This window comes from Heterodontus francisci, chromosome 34 (genome assembly GCF_036365525.1).
Source record: "Heterodontus francisci isolate sHetFra1 chromosome 34, sHetFra1.hap1, whole genome shotgun sequence".
Lineage (NCBI taxonomy): Eukaryota > Metazoa > Chordata > Chondrichthyes > Heterodontiformes > Heterodontidae > Heterodontus > Heterodontus francisci.
In genome coordinates this window covers 34,315,272-34,330,871 of record NC_090404.1, presented here as the reverse complement: position 1 = coordinate 34,330,871, position 15,600 = coordinate 34,315,272, and the positions used below count along the sequence as shown (strand labels likewise).

General features: G+C 45.4%; 3 non-coding genes across 3 annotated transcripts; all 3 read right to left on the bottom strand.

The window, feature by feature from the left end:
- Window positions 1-1,770: 1,770 nt before the first annotated feature.
- On the bottom strand, window positions 1,771-1,865 carry trnai-uau (transfer RNA isoleucine (anticodon UAU)). The gene is made up of 2 exons: window positions 1,828-1,865; window positions 1,771-1,806 (listed from the first exon to the last, which is right to left on the bottom strand). It is a non-coding gene; the product is annotated as a tRNA-Ile (tRNA).
- A 4,523-nt stretch (window positions 1,866-6,388) lies between these two features.
- On the bottom strand, window positions 6,389-6,483 carry trnai-uau (transfer RNA isoleucine (anticodon UAU)). Its single transcript has 2 exons — window positions 6,446-6,483; window positions 6,389-6,424 (listed from the first exon to the last, which is right to left on the bottom strand). It is a non-coding gene; the product is annotated as a tRNA-Ile (tRNA).
- Window positions 6,484-10,994: 4,511 nt separating this feature from the next.
- Window positions 10,995-11,089, bottom strand: trnai-uau (transfer RNA isoleucine (anticodon UAU)). The gene is made up of 2 exons: window positions 11,052-11,089; window positions 10,995-11,030 (listed from the first exon to the last, which is right to left on the bottom strand). It is a non-coding gene; the product is annotated as a tRNA-Ile (tRNA).
- Between the last annotated feature and the right edge of the window lie 4,511 nt (window positions 11,090-15,600).

The following is a 15,600-nucleotide window of genomic DNA, read 5'->3' as shown; positions in this document are numbered from 1 at the left end:
GTAAGGAGGCATGGGATACAGGGAAATTTGGCTGTCTGGATACAGAATTAGCTGGCCCATAGAAGACAGAGTGTGGTAGTAGGTGGAAAGTATTCAGCCTGGAGCTCGGTGACCAGTGGTGTTCCGCAGGGATCTGTTCTGAGACTTCTGCTCTTTGTGATTTTTATAAATGACTTGGATGAGGAAGTGGAAGGTTGGGTTAGTAATTTTGCCGATGACACAAAGGTTGCTGGAGTTGTGGATAGTGTGGAGGGCTGTTGTAGGTTGCAACGGGACATTGACAGGATGCAGAGCTGGGCTGAGAAGTGGCAGATGGAGTTCAACCTGGAAAAGTGTGAAGTGATTCATTTTGGAAGGTCGAATTTGAATGCAGAATACAGGCTTAAAGACAGGATTCTTGGCAGTGTGGAGGAACAGAGGGATCTTGGGGTCCATGTCCATAGATCCCTCAAAGGTGCCACCCAAGTTGATAGGTTTGTTAAGAAGGCATATGGTGTGTTGGCTTTCATTAACAGGGGGATTGAGTTTAAGAGCAGCGATGTTATGCTGCAACTCTATAAAGCCCTGGTTAGACCACGCTTGGAATATTGTGTTCAGTTCTGGTCGCCTCATTATAAGAAGGATGTGGAAGCTTTAGAGAGTTTGCAGAGGAGATTTACCAGGATGCTGCCTGGACTAGAGGGCATGTCTTATGCAGAAAGGTTGAGGGAGCTGGGGCTTTTCTCATTGGAGCGAAGAAGGATGAGAGGTGACTTGATAGAGGTGTATAAGATGATGAGAGGGATAGATAGAGTGGATAGCCAGAGACTTTTTCCCAGGGCAGAAAGGGCTATCACCAGGGGGCATAATTTTAAGGTGACAGGAGGAAGGTTTAGAGGAGATGTCAGAGGTAGGTTCTTTACACGGAGAGTGGTGGGTGCGTGGAATGCACTGCCAGCGGTGGTAGTAGAAGCAGATACATTAGGGACATTTAAGCAACTCTTGGATAGGTACATGGATGATGGTAGAATGAAGGGTTTGGAGGTAGTTTGATCTTAGGGTAGGTTAAAGAGTCGGCACAACATCGTGGGCCGAAGGGCCTGTACTGTGCTGTACTGTTCTATGTTCTTTGATATGAGGGTCCTTGAGAGAGTTCAGAGGAGATTTAGCAGAAGGGTTCCAGGGATGGAGCATTTTAGTTACAAGGTTAGGTTAGCATCCGCAGTATTTTGCTTTTATTTTAGGTTGGCAGAGCTGGGGTTGTTCTCCTTAGAACAAAAGAGATTGAGGGGAGATTTAATAGCAGTAGACAAGATTATGACAGGCTTGGATAAGTTAGACAAGGAAAAATTGTTCCCATTAACAGACTGCACAAGGAGTAGTGACCACAATTTGCCAGTTCTGTGGAAAAAAAGGATGTGGGGGAGTATGAGGAAGCACTGTTTTTATATCTCAAGTGATAATGACCTGGAACTCGCTGCCCACAAGAGTGGTGGAAGCAGAAATTATCAATGCCTTCAGGAGGAATTCTGAGAAAAGCAGACTTGCAGGGCTATGGGCATCGAGCCTGACTGCGTTGCTCTGTGCAGAGATGGCATGGACCGAGTTGTCTCCTTCTCTGCTGGAAATAACTATGAAGTTTTGCAGTGTTCTCACCACACGTGGCTCCTGTTCCTTTGATGTCACATCACAGTTCCATTGTTCCCCTTCTTCTGGCCAGTTCAGACTAATGAATGACTGCTCTCTGCACTGGACAGCTGTTTCTCATTGCACCCCGTTTCTAAAAGTCTATGCTCCAGGTGAGGCTCGAACTCACAACCTCGGCATAGCTCATTAATTGCACTGCTGTATAAGTACCACGCGCTTACTGATTGCGCCACTGGAGCCACATCGCTCCCCTTATAGTATGGCGAATTGTAGGCAAGTTAGCTGAACATCAGTCGTCTGGAAAATGTCCGAATCTGTCATGAAGGAAGTGTGAACAAGCACTTGGAAAATCATTGTCTGATCAAACATAGTCAACATGTTTTTACCGAATGGAAATCTTGATTGACAGATTTATTCCAGAATTCTGAGGATGTAACTGAAAGGGCAGGAATGTAGTATAATTGGATTTCCAAAAGGCATTCGGTAAGATTAATACATTAGATAAAGGCTCATGGAATTGAAGTAATATATTAACATGCAAGGAGGACTTAGAGGTAAACAGACAGAAAGCAACGAGTAGGGATAAATGGAGCATTTTCAAGATATCAGACTGCACCTCGTGGAGAGCCTCAAGGATCAGTGCTGGGGCCAAAGCTTTGTCCAATACGGAGAGTGTGGTGGAAGCAGATTCGGTCCTGGGTTGAAGAGAAGATTGGTCCTTATCATCATTGATGCCAGCCTCGAGAGAATTCCATTAAATCCACATGCTGTCAAGAGACGGGTGAAAGCACTGAATATAGAAAACACGATGGGCCCTGACACAATTCCAACTGTCATACTGAAGACCTGTGCTCTAGAACCAGCTGTGGCCTGAGAGACGCTGTTTCAGTATAATTGCAAAACGCACATCTTCCTGACAATGCGCAATTTGCCCAGCTATGTCCTGTCTACAAAAATCGGGAAAAGTCCAATCCGCCCATTAACTACCCCATCAGTCTACTCACAATCATCAGCAAAGTTGTGGAAGGTATCGTTGACTGTGCTATCAATAAACAATTACTCAGTAACACATCGTTGACCGATGCTCAGTTTGGGTTCCACCAGGGGCACTCAATTCCAGACTTCATTACAACCTTGACCAAACATGGAAAATAGAGCTGTTTTCAAGAGGTGACAGTGACTGAAATTGACATAAAAATAACATTAGACCTAGTATGGGATCAAGGAGCCCGAGCTAAACTGGAGGCAATGGGAAAGAGGGGGAAAATGCTCCACGAGATGACGTCTTACCTAACATAAAGGTATATCCCAGGGGGAGTGTTTGCTCGAGTGGTTGGGGGGGATTGAACTAAAATGGCAGGGGGATTGGAAACTTTGCAAGGAGTCAGAGGAAGGGGGAATCAAGGACAAGAACAAAAGACATTAAGGGGAATATGAAAAGTGATAGGCAGAGAAATCAAGGGCCTGAATCAAACAGGGCCACAGTGAAAAATAGTGGGAAGGAGACAAGCAACGTAAAAAAGACAAGCCTTAAGGCTTTGTGACTTAACGTGTGGAGTATTAACAATCTTCTTCTTTGGCCTCCTTGTCTCGGGAGACAATGGGTAAGCGCCTGGAGGTGGTCAGTGGTTTGTGGAACAGCGCCTGGAGTGGCGGAAAAGGCCAATTCGAGAGTGACAGACTCTTCCACATGTGCTGCAGATAAAATTGGTTGTCGGGGCTGTTACGCAGTTGGCTCTCCCCTTGCACTTCTGACTTTTTTCCTGCCAACTGCTACAACAGGCCATAGATAGGATCGTAGAATGGACAGAATGGTGGCAGATAGAATTTTATCCTCACAAGTGTGAAGTGATGCATTTTAACAGAAGAATTAAGAAGAGGCAATGTAGACGTCATAGCATAGTTCTAAAGAGTGTGCTGGAACAGAGTGACCTGGGAGTGCTGGTGCATAGATCTTTGAAGGTGGCAAGATATACTGAGAGAATAGTTAGTAAAGCATAAGGAATCTTAGGCTTAATAAAAAGAAGTACTCAGTACAATTATGGTGAACCTTTATAAAGCTCTGGTTAGCCACAAATCTGTCCTGTTCTTGTCACCACATTTCAGGAACAATAAAGGTAGGGGAGGTCCTTAATGAATCCTTTGCTTCAGTATTCACGAGTGAGAGGGACCTTGTCGTTTGTGAGGACAGCGTGGAACAGGCTGATATGCTCGAACAGGTTGATGTTAAGCAGGAGGATGTGCTGGAAATTTTGAAAGACATGATGATAGATAAGTCCCCGGGGCCATAAGGGATATACCCAAGGTTATTACGGGAAGCGAGGGAAGAATTTGCCGCGGCTTTGGCGATGATTCAGTTTAGTTCAGAGATACAGCACTGAAACAGGCCCTTCGGCCCATCGAGTCTGTGCCGACCATCAACCACCCATTTATACTAATCCTACACTAATCCCATATTCCTACCACATCCCCACCTGTCCCTATATTTCCCTATCACCTACCTATACTAGGGGCAACTTATAATGGCCAATTAACCTATCAACCTGCAAGTCTTTGGCATGTGGGAGGAAACCGGAGCACCCGGAGGAAACCCACGCAGACACAGGGAGAACTTTGACGATCTTTGCGTCCTCACTGTCCACTGGAGTGGTACAAGATGATTGGAGGGTGGCAAATGTTATTCCCTTGTTCAAGAAAGGGAATAGGGATAACCCTGGGAATTACAGACCAGTCAGTCTTACGTTGGTGGTGGGCAAATTATTGGAGAGGATTCTGAGAGACAGGATTTATGATTATTTGTAAAAGCATAGTTTGATTAGAGATAATAAGCATGACTTTGTGAGGGGCAGGTCATGCCTCACAAGCCTTATTGAATTCTTTGAGGATGTGACAAAACACATTGATGAAGGAAGAGCAGTGGATGTGGTGTATATAGATTTTAGCACGGCGTTTGATAAGGTTCCCCATGGTAGGCTCATTCAGAAAGTAAGGAGGCATGGGATACAGGGAAATATGGCTGTCTGGATACAGAATTGGCTGGCCCATAGAAGACAGAGTGTGGTAGTAGGTGGAAAGTATTCAGCCTGGAGCTCGGTGACCAGTGGTGTTCCGCAGGGATCTGTTCTGAGACTTCTGCTCTTTGTGATTTTTATAAATGACTTGGATGAGGAAGTGGAAGGTTGGGTTAGTAATTTTGCCGATGACACAAAGGTTGCTGGAGTTGTGGATAGTGTGGAGGGCTGTTGTAGGTTGCAACGGGACATTGACAGGATGCAGAGCTGGGCTGAGAAGTGGCAGATGGAGTTCAACCTGGAAAAGTGTGAAGTGATTCATTTTGGAAGGTCGAATTTGAATGCAGAATACAGGCTTAAAGACAGGATTCTTGGCAGTGTGGAGGAACAGAGGGATCTTGGGGTCCATGTCCATAGATCCCTCAAAGGTGCCACCCAAGTTGATAGGTTTGTTAAGAAGGCATATGGTGTGTTGGCTTTCATTAACAGGGGGATTGAGTTTAAGAGCAGCGATGTTATGCTGCAACTCTATAAAGCCCTGGTTAGACCACACTTGGAATATTGTGTTCACTTCTGGTCGCCTCATTATAAGAAGGATGTGGAAGCTTTAGAGAGTTTGCAGAGGAGATTTACCAGGATGCTGCCTGGACTAGAGGGCATGTCTTATGCAGAAAGGTTGAGGGAGCTGGGGCTTTTCTCATTGGAGCGAAGAAGGATGAGAGGTGACTTGATAGAGGTGTATAAGATGATGAGAGGGATAGATAGAGTGGATAGCCAGAGACTTTTTCCCAGGGCAGAAAGGGCTATCACCAGGGGGCATAATTTTAAGGTGACAGGAGGAAGGTTTAGAGGAGATGTCAGAGGTAGGTTCTTTACACGGAGAGTGGTGGGTGCGTGGAATGCACTGCCAGCGGTGGTAGTAGAAGCAGATACATTAGGGACATTTAAGCAACTCTTGGATAGGTACATGGATGATGGTAGAATGAAGGGTATGGAGGTAGTTTGATCTTAGGGTAGGTTAAAGAGTCGGCACAACATCGTGGGCCGAAGGGCCTGTACTGTGCTGTACTGTTCTATGTTCTATGTTCTTTGATATGAGGGTCCTTGAGAGAGTTCAGAGGAGATTTAGCAGAAGGGTTCCAGGGATGGAGCATTTTAGTTACAAGGTTAGGTTAGCATCCGCAGTATTTTGCTTTTATTTTAGGTTGGCAGAGCTGGGGTTGTTCTCCTTAGAACAAAAGAGATTGAGGGGAGATTTAATAGCAGTGTACCAGATTATGACAGGCTTGGATAAGTTAGACAAGGAAAAATTGTTCCCATTAACAGACTGCACAAGGAGTAGTGACCACAATTTGCCAGTTCTGTGGAAAAAAAGGATGTGGGGGAGTATGAGGAAGCACTGTTTTTATATCTCAAGTGATAATGACCTGGAACTCGCTGCCCACAAGAGTGGTGGAAGCAGAAATTATCAATGCCTTCAGGAGGAATTCTGAGAAAAGCAGACTTGCAGGGCTACGGGCATCGAGCCTGACTGCGTTGCTCTGTGCAGAGATGGCATGGGCCGAGTTGTCTCCTTCTCTGCTGGAAATAACTATGAAGTTTTGCAGTGTTCTCACCACACGTGGCTCCTGTTCGTTTGATGTCACATCACAGTTCTATTGTTCCCCTTCTTCTGGCCAGTTCAGACGAATGAATGACTGCTCTCTGCACTGGACAGCTGTTTCTCATTGCACCCCGTTTCTAAAAGTCTATGCTCCAGGTGAGGCTCGAACTCACAACCTCGGCATAGCTCATTAATTGTACTGCTGTATAAGTACCACGCGCTTACCGATTGCGCCACTGGAGCCACATTGCTCCTCTCATAGTATGGCGAATTGTAGGCAAGTTAGCTGAACATCAGTCGTCTGGAAAATGTCCGAATCTATCATGAAGGAAGTATGAACAAGCACTTGGAAAATCATTGTCTGATCAAACAAAGTCAACATGTTTTTACCGAATGGAAATCTTGATTGACAGATTTATTCCAGAATTCTGAGGATGTAACTGAAAGGGCAGGAATGTAGTATAATTGGATTTCCAAAAGGCATTCGGTAAGATTAATACATTAGATAAAGGCTCATGGAATTGAAGTAATATATTAACATGCAAGGAGGACTTAGAGGTAAACAGACAGAAAGCAACGAGGAGGGATAAATGGAGCATTTTCAAGATATCAGACTGCAACTCGTGGATCAGTGCTGGGGCCAAAGCTTTGTCCAATACGGAGAGTGTGGTGGAAGCGGATTCGGTCCTGGGTTGAAGAGAAGATTGGTCCTTATCATCATTGATGCCAGCCTCGAGAGAATTCCATTAAATCCACGTGCTGTCAAGAGACGGGTGAAAGCACTGAATATAGAAAACACGATGGGCCCTGACACAATTCCAACTGTCATACTGAAGACCTGTGCTCTAGAACCAGCTGTGGCCTGAGAGACGCTGTTTCAGTATAATTGCAAAACGCACATCTTCCTGACAATGCGCAATTTGCCCAGCTATGTCCTGTCTACAAAAATCGGGAAAAGTCCAATCCGCCCATTAACGACCCCATCAGTCTACTCACAATCATCAGCAAAGTTGTGGAAGGTATCGTTGACAGTGCTATCAATAACCACTTACTCAGTAACACATCGTTGACCGATGCTCAGTTTGGGTTCCACCAGGGGCACGCAATTCCAGACTTCATTACAACCTTGACCAAACATGGAAAATAGAGCTGTTTCCAAGAGGTGACAGTGACTGAAATTGACATAAAAATAACATTAGACCTAGCATGGGATCAAGGAGCCCGAACTAAACTGGAGGCAATGGGCAAGAGGGGGAAAATGCTCCATGACATGACGTCTTACCTAACACAAAGGTATGTCCCAGGGGGAGTGTTTGCTCGAGTGGTTGGGGGGGATTGAACTAAAATGGCAGGGGGATTGGAAACTTTGCAAGGAGTCAGAGGAAGGGGGAATCAAGGACAAGAACAAAAGACATTAAGGGGAATAAGAAAAGTGATAGGCAGAGAAATCAAGGGCCTGAATCAAACAGGGCCACAGTGAAAAATAGTGGGAAGGAGACAAGCAACGTAAAAAAGACAAGCCTTAAGGCTTTGTGACTTAACGTGTGGAGTATTAACAATCTTCTTCTTTGGCCTCCTTGTCTCGGGAGACAATGGGTAAGCGCCTGGAGGTGGTCAGTGGTTTGTGGAACAGCGCCTGGAGTGGCGGAAAAGGCCAATTCGAGAGTGACAGACTCTTCCACATGTGCTGCAGATAAAATTGGTTGTCGGGGCTGTTACGCAGTTGGCTCTCCCCTTGCACTTCTGACTTTTTTCCTGCCAACTGCTACAACAGGCCATAGATAGGATCGTAGAATGGACAGAATGGTGGCAGATAGAATTTTATCCTCACAAGTGTGAAGTGATGCATTTTAACAGAAGAATTAAGAAGAGGCAATGTAGACGTCATAGCATAGTTCTAAAGAGTGTGCTGGAACAGAGTGACCTGGGAGTGCTGGTGCATAGATCTTTGAAGGTGGCAAGATATACTGAGAGAATAGTTAGTAAAGCATAAGGAATCTTAGGCTTAATAAAAAGAAGTACTCAGTACAATTATGGTGAACCTTTATAAAGCTCTGGTTAGCCACAAATCTGTCCTGTTCTTGTCACCACATTTCAGGAACAATAAAGGTAGGGGAGGTCCTTAATGAATCCTTTGCTTCAGTATTCACGAGTGAGAGGGACCTTGTCGTTTGTGAGGACAGCGTGGAACAGGCTGATATGCTCGAACAGGTTGATGTTAAGCAGGAGGATGTGCTGGAAATTTTGAAAGACATGATGATAGATAAGTCCCCGGGGCCATAAGGGATATACCCAAGGTTATTACGGGAAGCGAGGGAAGAATTTGCCGCGGCTTTGGCGATGATTCAGTTTAGTTCAGAGATACAGCACTGAAACAGGCCCTTCGGCCCATCGAGTCTGTGCCGACCATCAACCACCCATTTATACTAATCCTACACTAATCCCATATTCCTACCACATCCCCACCTGTCCCTATATTTCCCTATCACCTACCTATACTAGGGGCAACTTATAATGGCCAATTAACCTATCAACCTGCAAGTCTTTGGCATGTGGGAGGAAACCGGAGCACCCGGAGGAAACCCACGCAGACACAGGGAGAACTTTGACGATCTTTGCGTCCTCACTGTCCACTGGAGTGGTACAAGATGATTGGAGGGTGGCAAATGTTATTCCCTTGTTCAAGAAAGGGAATAGGGATAACCCTGGGAATTACAGACCAGTCAGTCTTACGTTGGTGGTGGGCAAATTATTGGAGAGGATTCTGAGAGACAGGATTTATGATTATTTGTAAAAGCATAGTTTGATTAGAGATAATAAGCATGACTTTGTGAGGGGCAGGTCATGCCTCACAAGCCTTATTGAATTCTTTGAGGATGTGACAAAACACATTGATGAAGGAAGAGCAGTGGATGTGGTGTATATAGATTTTAGCACGGCGTTTGATAAGGTTCCCCATGGTAGGCTCATTCAGAAAGTAAGGAGGCATGGGATACAGGGAAATATGGCTGTCTGGATACAGAATTGGCTGGCCCATAGAAGACAGAGTGTGGTAGTAGGTGGAAAGTATTCAGCCTGGAGCTCGGTGACCAGTGGTGTTCCGCAGGGATCTGTTCTGAGACTTCTGCTCTTTGTGATTTTTATAAATGACTTGGATGAGGAAGTGGAAGGTTGGGTTAGTAATTTTGCCGATGACACAAAGGTTGCTGGAGTTGTGGATAGTGTGGAGGGCTGTTGTAGGTTGCAACGGGACATTGACAGGATGCAGAGCTGGGCTGAGAAGTGGCAGATGGAGTTCAACCTGGAAAAGTGTGAAGTGATTCATTTTGGAAGGTCGAATTTGAATGCAGAATACAGGCTTAAAGACAGGATTCTTGGCAGTGTGGAGGAACAGAGGGATCTTGGGGTCCATGTCCATAGATCCCTCAAAGGTGCCACCCAAGTTGATAGGTTTGTTAAGAAGGCATATGGTGTGTTGGCTTTCATTAACAGGGGGATTGAGTTTAAGAGCAGCGAGGTTATGCTGCAACTCTATAAAGCCCTGGTTAGACCACACTTGGAATATTGTGTTCACTTCTGGTCGCCTCATTATAAGAAGGATGTGGAAGCTTTAGAGAGTTTGCAGAGGAGATTTACCAGGATGCTGCCTGGACTAGAGGGCATGTCTTATGCAGAAAGGTTGAGGGAGCTGGGGCTTTTCTCATTGGAGCGAAGAAGGATGAGAGGTGACTTGATAGAGGTGTATAAGATGATGAGAGGGATAGATAGAGTGGATAGCCAGAGACTTTTTCCCAGGGCAGAAAGGGCTATCACCAGGGGGCATAATTTTAAGGTGACAGGAGGAAGGTTTAGAGGAGATGTCAGAGGTAGGTTCTTTACACGGAGAGTGGTGGGTGCGTGGAATGCACTGCCAGCGGTGGTAGTAGAAGCAGATACATTAGGGACATTTAAGCAACTCTTGGATAGGTACATGGATGATGGTAGAATGAAGGGTATGGAGGTAGTTTGATCTTAGGGTAGGTTAAAGAGTCGGCACAACATCGTGGGCCGAAGGGCCTGTACTGTGCTGTACTGTTCTATGTTCTATGTTCTTTGATATGAGGGTCCTTGAGAGAGTTCAGAGGAGATTTAGCAGAAGGGTTCCAGGGATGGAGCATTTTAGTTACAAGGTTAGGTTAGCATCCGCAGTATTTTGCTTTTATTTTAGGTTGGCAGAGCTGGGGTTGTTCTCCTTAGAACAAAAGAGATTGAGGGGAGATTTAATAGCAGTGTACCAGATTATGACAGGCTTGGATAAGTTAGACAAGGAAAAATTGTTCCCATTAACAGACTGCACAAGGAGTAGTGACCACAATTTGCCAGTTCTGTGGAAAAAAAGGATGTGGGGGAGTATGAGGAAGCACTGTTTTTATATCTCAAGTGATAATGACCTGGAACTCGCTGCCCACAAGAGTGGTGGAAGCAGAAATTATCAATGCCTTCAGGAGGAATTCTGAGAAAAGCAGACTTGCAGGGCTACGGGCATCGAGCCTGACTGCGTTGCTCTGTGCAGAGATGGCATGGGCCGAGTTGTCTCCTTCTCTGCTGGAAATAACTATGAAGTTTTGCAGTGTTCTCACCACACGTGGCTCCTGTTCGTTTGATGTCACATCACAGTTCTATTGTTCCCCTTCTTCTGGCCAGTTCAGACGAATGAATGACTGCTCTCTGCACTGGACAGCTGTTTCTCATTGCACCCCGTTTCTAAAAGTCTATGCTCCAGGTGAGGCTCGAACTCACAACCTCGGCATAGCTCATTAATTGTACTGCTGTATAAGTACCACGCGCTTACCGATTGCGCCACTGGAGCCACATTGCTCCTCTCATAGTATGGCGAATTGTAGGCAAGTTAGCTGAACATCAGTCGTCTGGAAAATGTCCGAATCTATCATGAAGGAAGTATGAACAAGCACTTGGAAAATCATTGTCTGATCAAACAAAGTCAACATGTTTTTACCGAATGGAAATCTTGATTGACAGATTTATTCCAGAATTCTGAGGATGTAACTGAAAGGGCAGGAATGTAGTATAATTGGATTTCCAAAAGGCATTCGGTAAGATTAATACATTAGATAAAGGCTCATGGAATTGAAGTAATATATTAACATGCAAGGAGGACTTAGAGGTAAACAGACAGAAAGCAACGAGGAGGGATAAATGGAGCATTTTCAAGATATCAGACTGCAACTCGTGGATCAGTGCTGGGGCCAAAGCTTTGTCCAATACGGAGAGTGTGGTGGAAGCGGATTCGGTCCTGGGTTGAAGAGAAGATTGGTCCTTATCATCATTGATGCCAGCCTCGAGAGAATTCCATTAAATCCACGTGCTGTCAAGAGACGGGTGAAAGCACTGAATATAGAAAACACGATGGGCCCTGACACAATTCCAACTGTCATACTGAAGACCTGTGCTCTAGAACCAGCTGTGGCCTGAGAGACGCTGTTTCAGTATAATTGCAAAACGCACATCTTCCTGACAATGCGCAATTTGCCCAGCTATGTCCTGTCTACAAAAATCGGGAAAAGTCCAATCCGCCCATTAACGACCCCATCAGTCTACTCACAATCATCAGCAAAGTTGTGGAAGGTATCGTTGACAGTGCTATCAATAACCACTTACTCAGTAACACATCGTTGACCGATGCTCAGTTTGGGTTCCACCAGGGGCACGCAATTCCAGACTTCATTACAACCTTGACCAAACATGGAAAATAGAGCTGTTTCCAAGAGGTGACAGTGACTGAAATTGACATAAAAATAACATTAGACCTAGCATGGGATCAAGGAGCCCGAACTAAACTGGAGGCAATGGGCAAGAGGGGGAAAATGCTCCATGACATGACGTCTTACCTAACACAAAGGTATGTCCCAGGGGGAGTGTTTGCTCGAGTGGTTGGGGGGGATTGAACTAAAATGGCAGGGGGATTGGAAACTTTGCAAGGAGTCAGAGGAAGGGGGAATCAAGGACAAGAACAAAAGACATTAAGGGGAATAAGAAAAGTGATAGGCAGAGAAATCAAGGGCCTGAATCAAACAGGGCCACAGTGAAAAATAGTGGGAAGGAGACAAGCAACGTAAAAAAGACAAGCCTTAAGGCTTTGTGACTTAACGTGTGGAGTATTAACAATCTTCTTCTTTGGCCTCCTTGTCTCGGGAGACAATGGGTAAGCGCCTGGAGGTGGTCAGTGGTTTGTGGAACAGCGCCTGGAGTGGCGAAAAAGGCCAATTCGACAGTGACAGACTCTTCCACACGTGCTGCAGATAAAATTGGTTGTCGGGGCTGTTACGCAGTTGGCTCTCCCCTTGCACTTCTGACTTTTTTCCTGCCAACTGCTACAACAGGCCATAGATAGGATCGTAGAATGGACAGAATGGTGGCAGATAGAATTTTATCCTCACAAGTGTGAAGTGATGCATTTTGACAGAAGAATTAAGAAGAGGCAATGTAGACGTCATAGCATAGTTCTAAAGAGTGTGCTGGAACAGAGTGACCTGGGAGTGCTGGTGCATAGATCTTTGAAGGTGGCAAGATATACTGAGAGAATAGTTAGTAAAGCATAAGGAATCTTAGGCTTAATAAAAAGAAGTATTCAGTACAATTATGGTGAACCTTTATAAAGCTCTGGTTAGCCACAAATCTGTCCTGTTCTTGTCACCACATTTCAGGAACAATAAAGGTAGGGGAGGTCCTTAATGAATCCTTTGCTTCAGTATTCACGAGTGAGAGGGACCTTGTCGTTTGTGAGGACAGCGTGGAACAGGCTGATATGCTCGAACAGGTTGATGTTAAGCAGGAGGATGTGCTGGAAATTTTGAAAGACATGATGATAGATAAGTCCCCGGGGCCATAAGGGATATACCCAAGGTTATTACGGGAAGCGAGGGAAGAATTTGCCGCGGCTTTGGCGATGATTCAGTTTAGTTCAGAGATACAGCACTGAAACAGGCCCTTCGGCCCATCGAGTCTGTGCCGACCATCAACCACCCATTTATACTAATCCTACACTAATCCCATATTCCTACCACATCCCCACCTGTCCCTATATTTCCCTATCACCTACCTATACTAGGGGCAACTTATAATGGCCAATTAACCTATCAACCTGCAAGTCTTTGGCATGTGGGAGGAAACCGGAGCACCCGGAGGAAACCCACGCAGACACAGGGAGAACTTTGACGATCTTTGCGTCCTCACTGTCCACTGGAGTGGTACAAGATGATTGGAGGGTGGCAAATGTTATTCCCTTGTTCAAGAAAGGGAATAGGGATAACCCTGGGAATTACAGACCAGTCAGTCTTACGTTGGTGGTGGGCAAATTATTGGAGAGGATTCTGAGAGACAGGATTTATGATTATTTGTAAAAGCATAGTTTGATTAGAGATAATAAGCATGACTTTGTGAGGGGCAGGTCATGCCTCACAAGCCTTATTGAATTCTTTGAGGATGTGACAAAACACATTGATGAAGGAAGAGCAGTGGATGTGGTGTATATAGATTTTAGCACGGCGTTTGATAAGGTTCCCCATGGTAGGCTCATTCAGAAAGTAAGGAGGCATGGGATACAGGGAAATATGGCTGTCTGGATACAGAATTGGCTGGCCCATAGAAGACAGAGTGTGGTAGTAGGTGGAAAGTATTCAGCCTGGAGCTCGGTGACCAGTGGTGTTCCGCAGGGATCTGTTCTGAGACTTCTGCTCTTTGTGATTTTTATAAATGACTTGGATGAGGAAGTGGAAGGTTGGGTTAGTAATTTTGCCGATGACACAAAGGTTGCTGGAGTTGTGGATAGTGTGGAGGGCTGTTGTAGGTTGCAACGGGACATTGACAGGATGCAGAGCTGGGCTGAGAAGTGGCAGATGGAGTTCAACCTGGAAAAGTGTGAAGTGATTCATTTTGGAAGGTCGAATTTGAATGCAGAATACAGGCTTAAAGACAGGATTCTTGGCAGTGTGGAGGAACAGAGGGATCTTGGGGTCCATGTCCATAGATCCCTCAAAGGTGCCACCCAAGTTGATAGGTTTGTTAAGAAGGCATATGGTGTGTTGGCTTTCATTAACAGGGGGATTGAGTTTAAGAGCAGCGAGGTTATGCTGCAACTCTATAAAGCCCTGGTTAGACCACACTTGGAATATTGTGTTCACTTCTGGTCGCCTCATTATAAGAAGGATGTGGAAGCTTTAGAGAGTTTGCAGAGGAGATTTACCAGGATGCTGCCTGGACTAGAGGGCATGTCTTATGCAGAAAGTTTGAGGGAGCTGGGGCTTTTCTCATTGGAGCGAAGAAGGATGAGAGGTGACTTGATAGAGGTGTATAAGATGATGAGAGGGATAGATAGAGTGGATAGCCAGAGACTTTTTCCCAGGGCAGAAAGGGCTATCACCAGGGGGCATAATTTTAAGGTGACAGGAGGAAGGTTTAGAGGAGATGTCAGAGGTAGGTTCTTTACACGGAGAGTGGTGGGTGCGTGGAATGCACTGCCAGCGGTGGTAGTAGAAGCAGATACATTAGGGACATTTAAGCAACTCTTGGATAGGTACATGGATGATGGTAGAATGAAGGGTATGGAGGTAGTTTGATCTTAGGGTAGGTTAAAGAGTCGGCACAACATCGTGGGCCGAAGGGCCTGTACTGTGCTGTACTGTTCTATGTTCTATGTTCTTTGATATGAGGGTCCTTGAGAGAGTTCAGAGGAGATTTAGCAGAAGGGTTCCAGGGATGGAGCATTTTAGTTACAAGGTTAGGTTAGCATCCGCAGTATTTTGCTTTTATTTTAGGTTGGCAGAGCTGGGGTTGTTCTCCTTAGAACAAAAGAGATTGAGGGGAGATTTAATAGCAGTGTACCAGATTATGACAGGCTTGGATAAGTTAGACAAGGAAAAATTGTTCCCATTAACAGACTGCACAAGGAGTAGTGACCACAATTTGCCAGTTCTGTGGAAAAAAAGGATGTGGGGGAGTATGAGGAAGCACTGTTTTTATATCTCAAGTGATAATGACCTGGAACTCGCTGCCCACAAGAGTGGTGGAAGCAGAAATTATCAATGCCTTCAGGAGGAATTCTGAGAAAAGCAGACTTGCAGGGCTACGGGCATCGAGCCTGACTGCGTTGCTCTGTGCAGAGATGGCATGGGCCGAGTTGTCTCCTTCTCTGCTGGAAATAACTATGAAGTTTTGCAGTGTTCTCACCACACGTGGCTCCTGTTCGTTTGATGTCACATCACAGTTCTATTGTTCCCCTTCTTCTGGCCAGTTCAGACGAATGAATGACTGCTCTCTGCACTGGACAGCTGTTTCTCATTGCACCCCGTTTCTAAAAGTCTA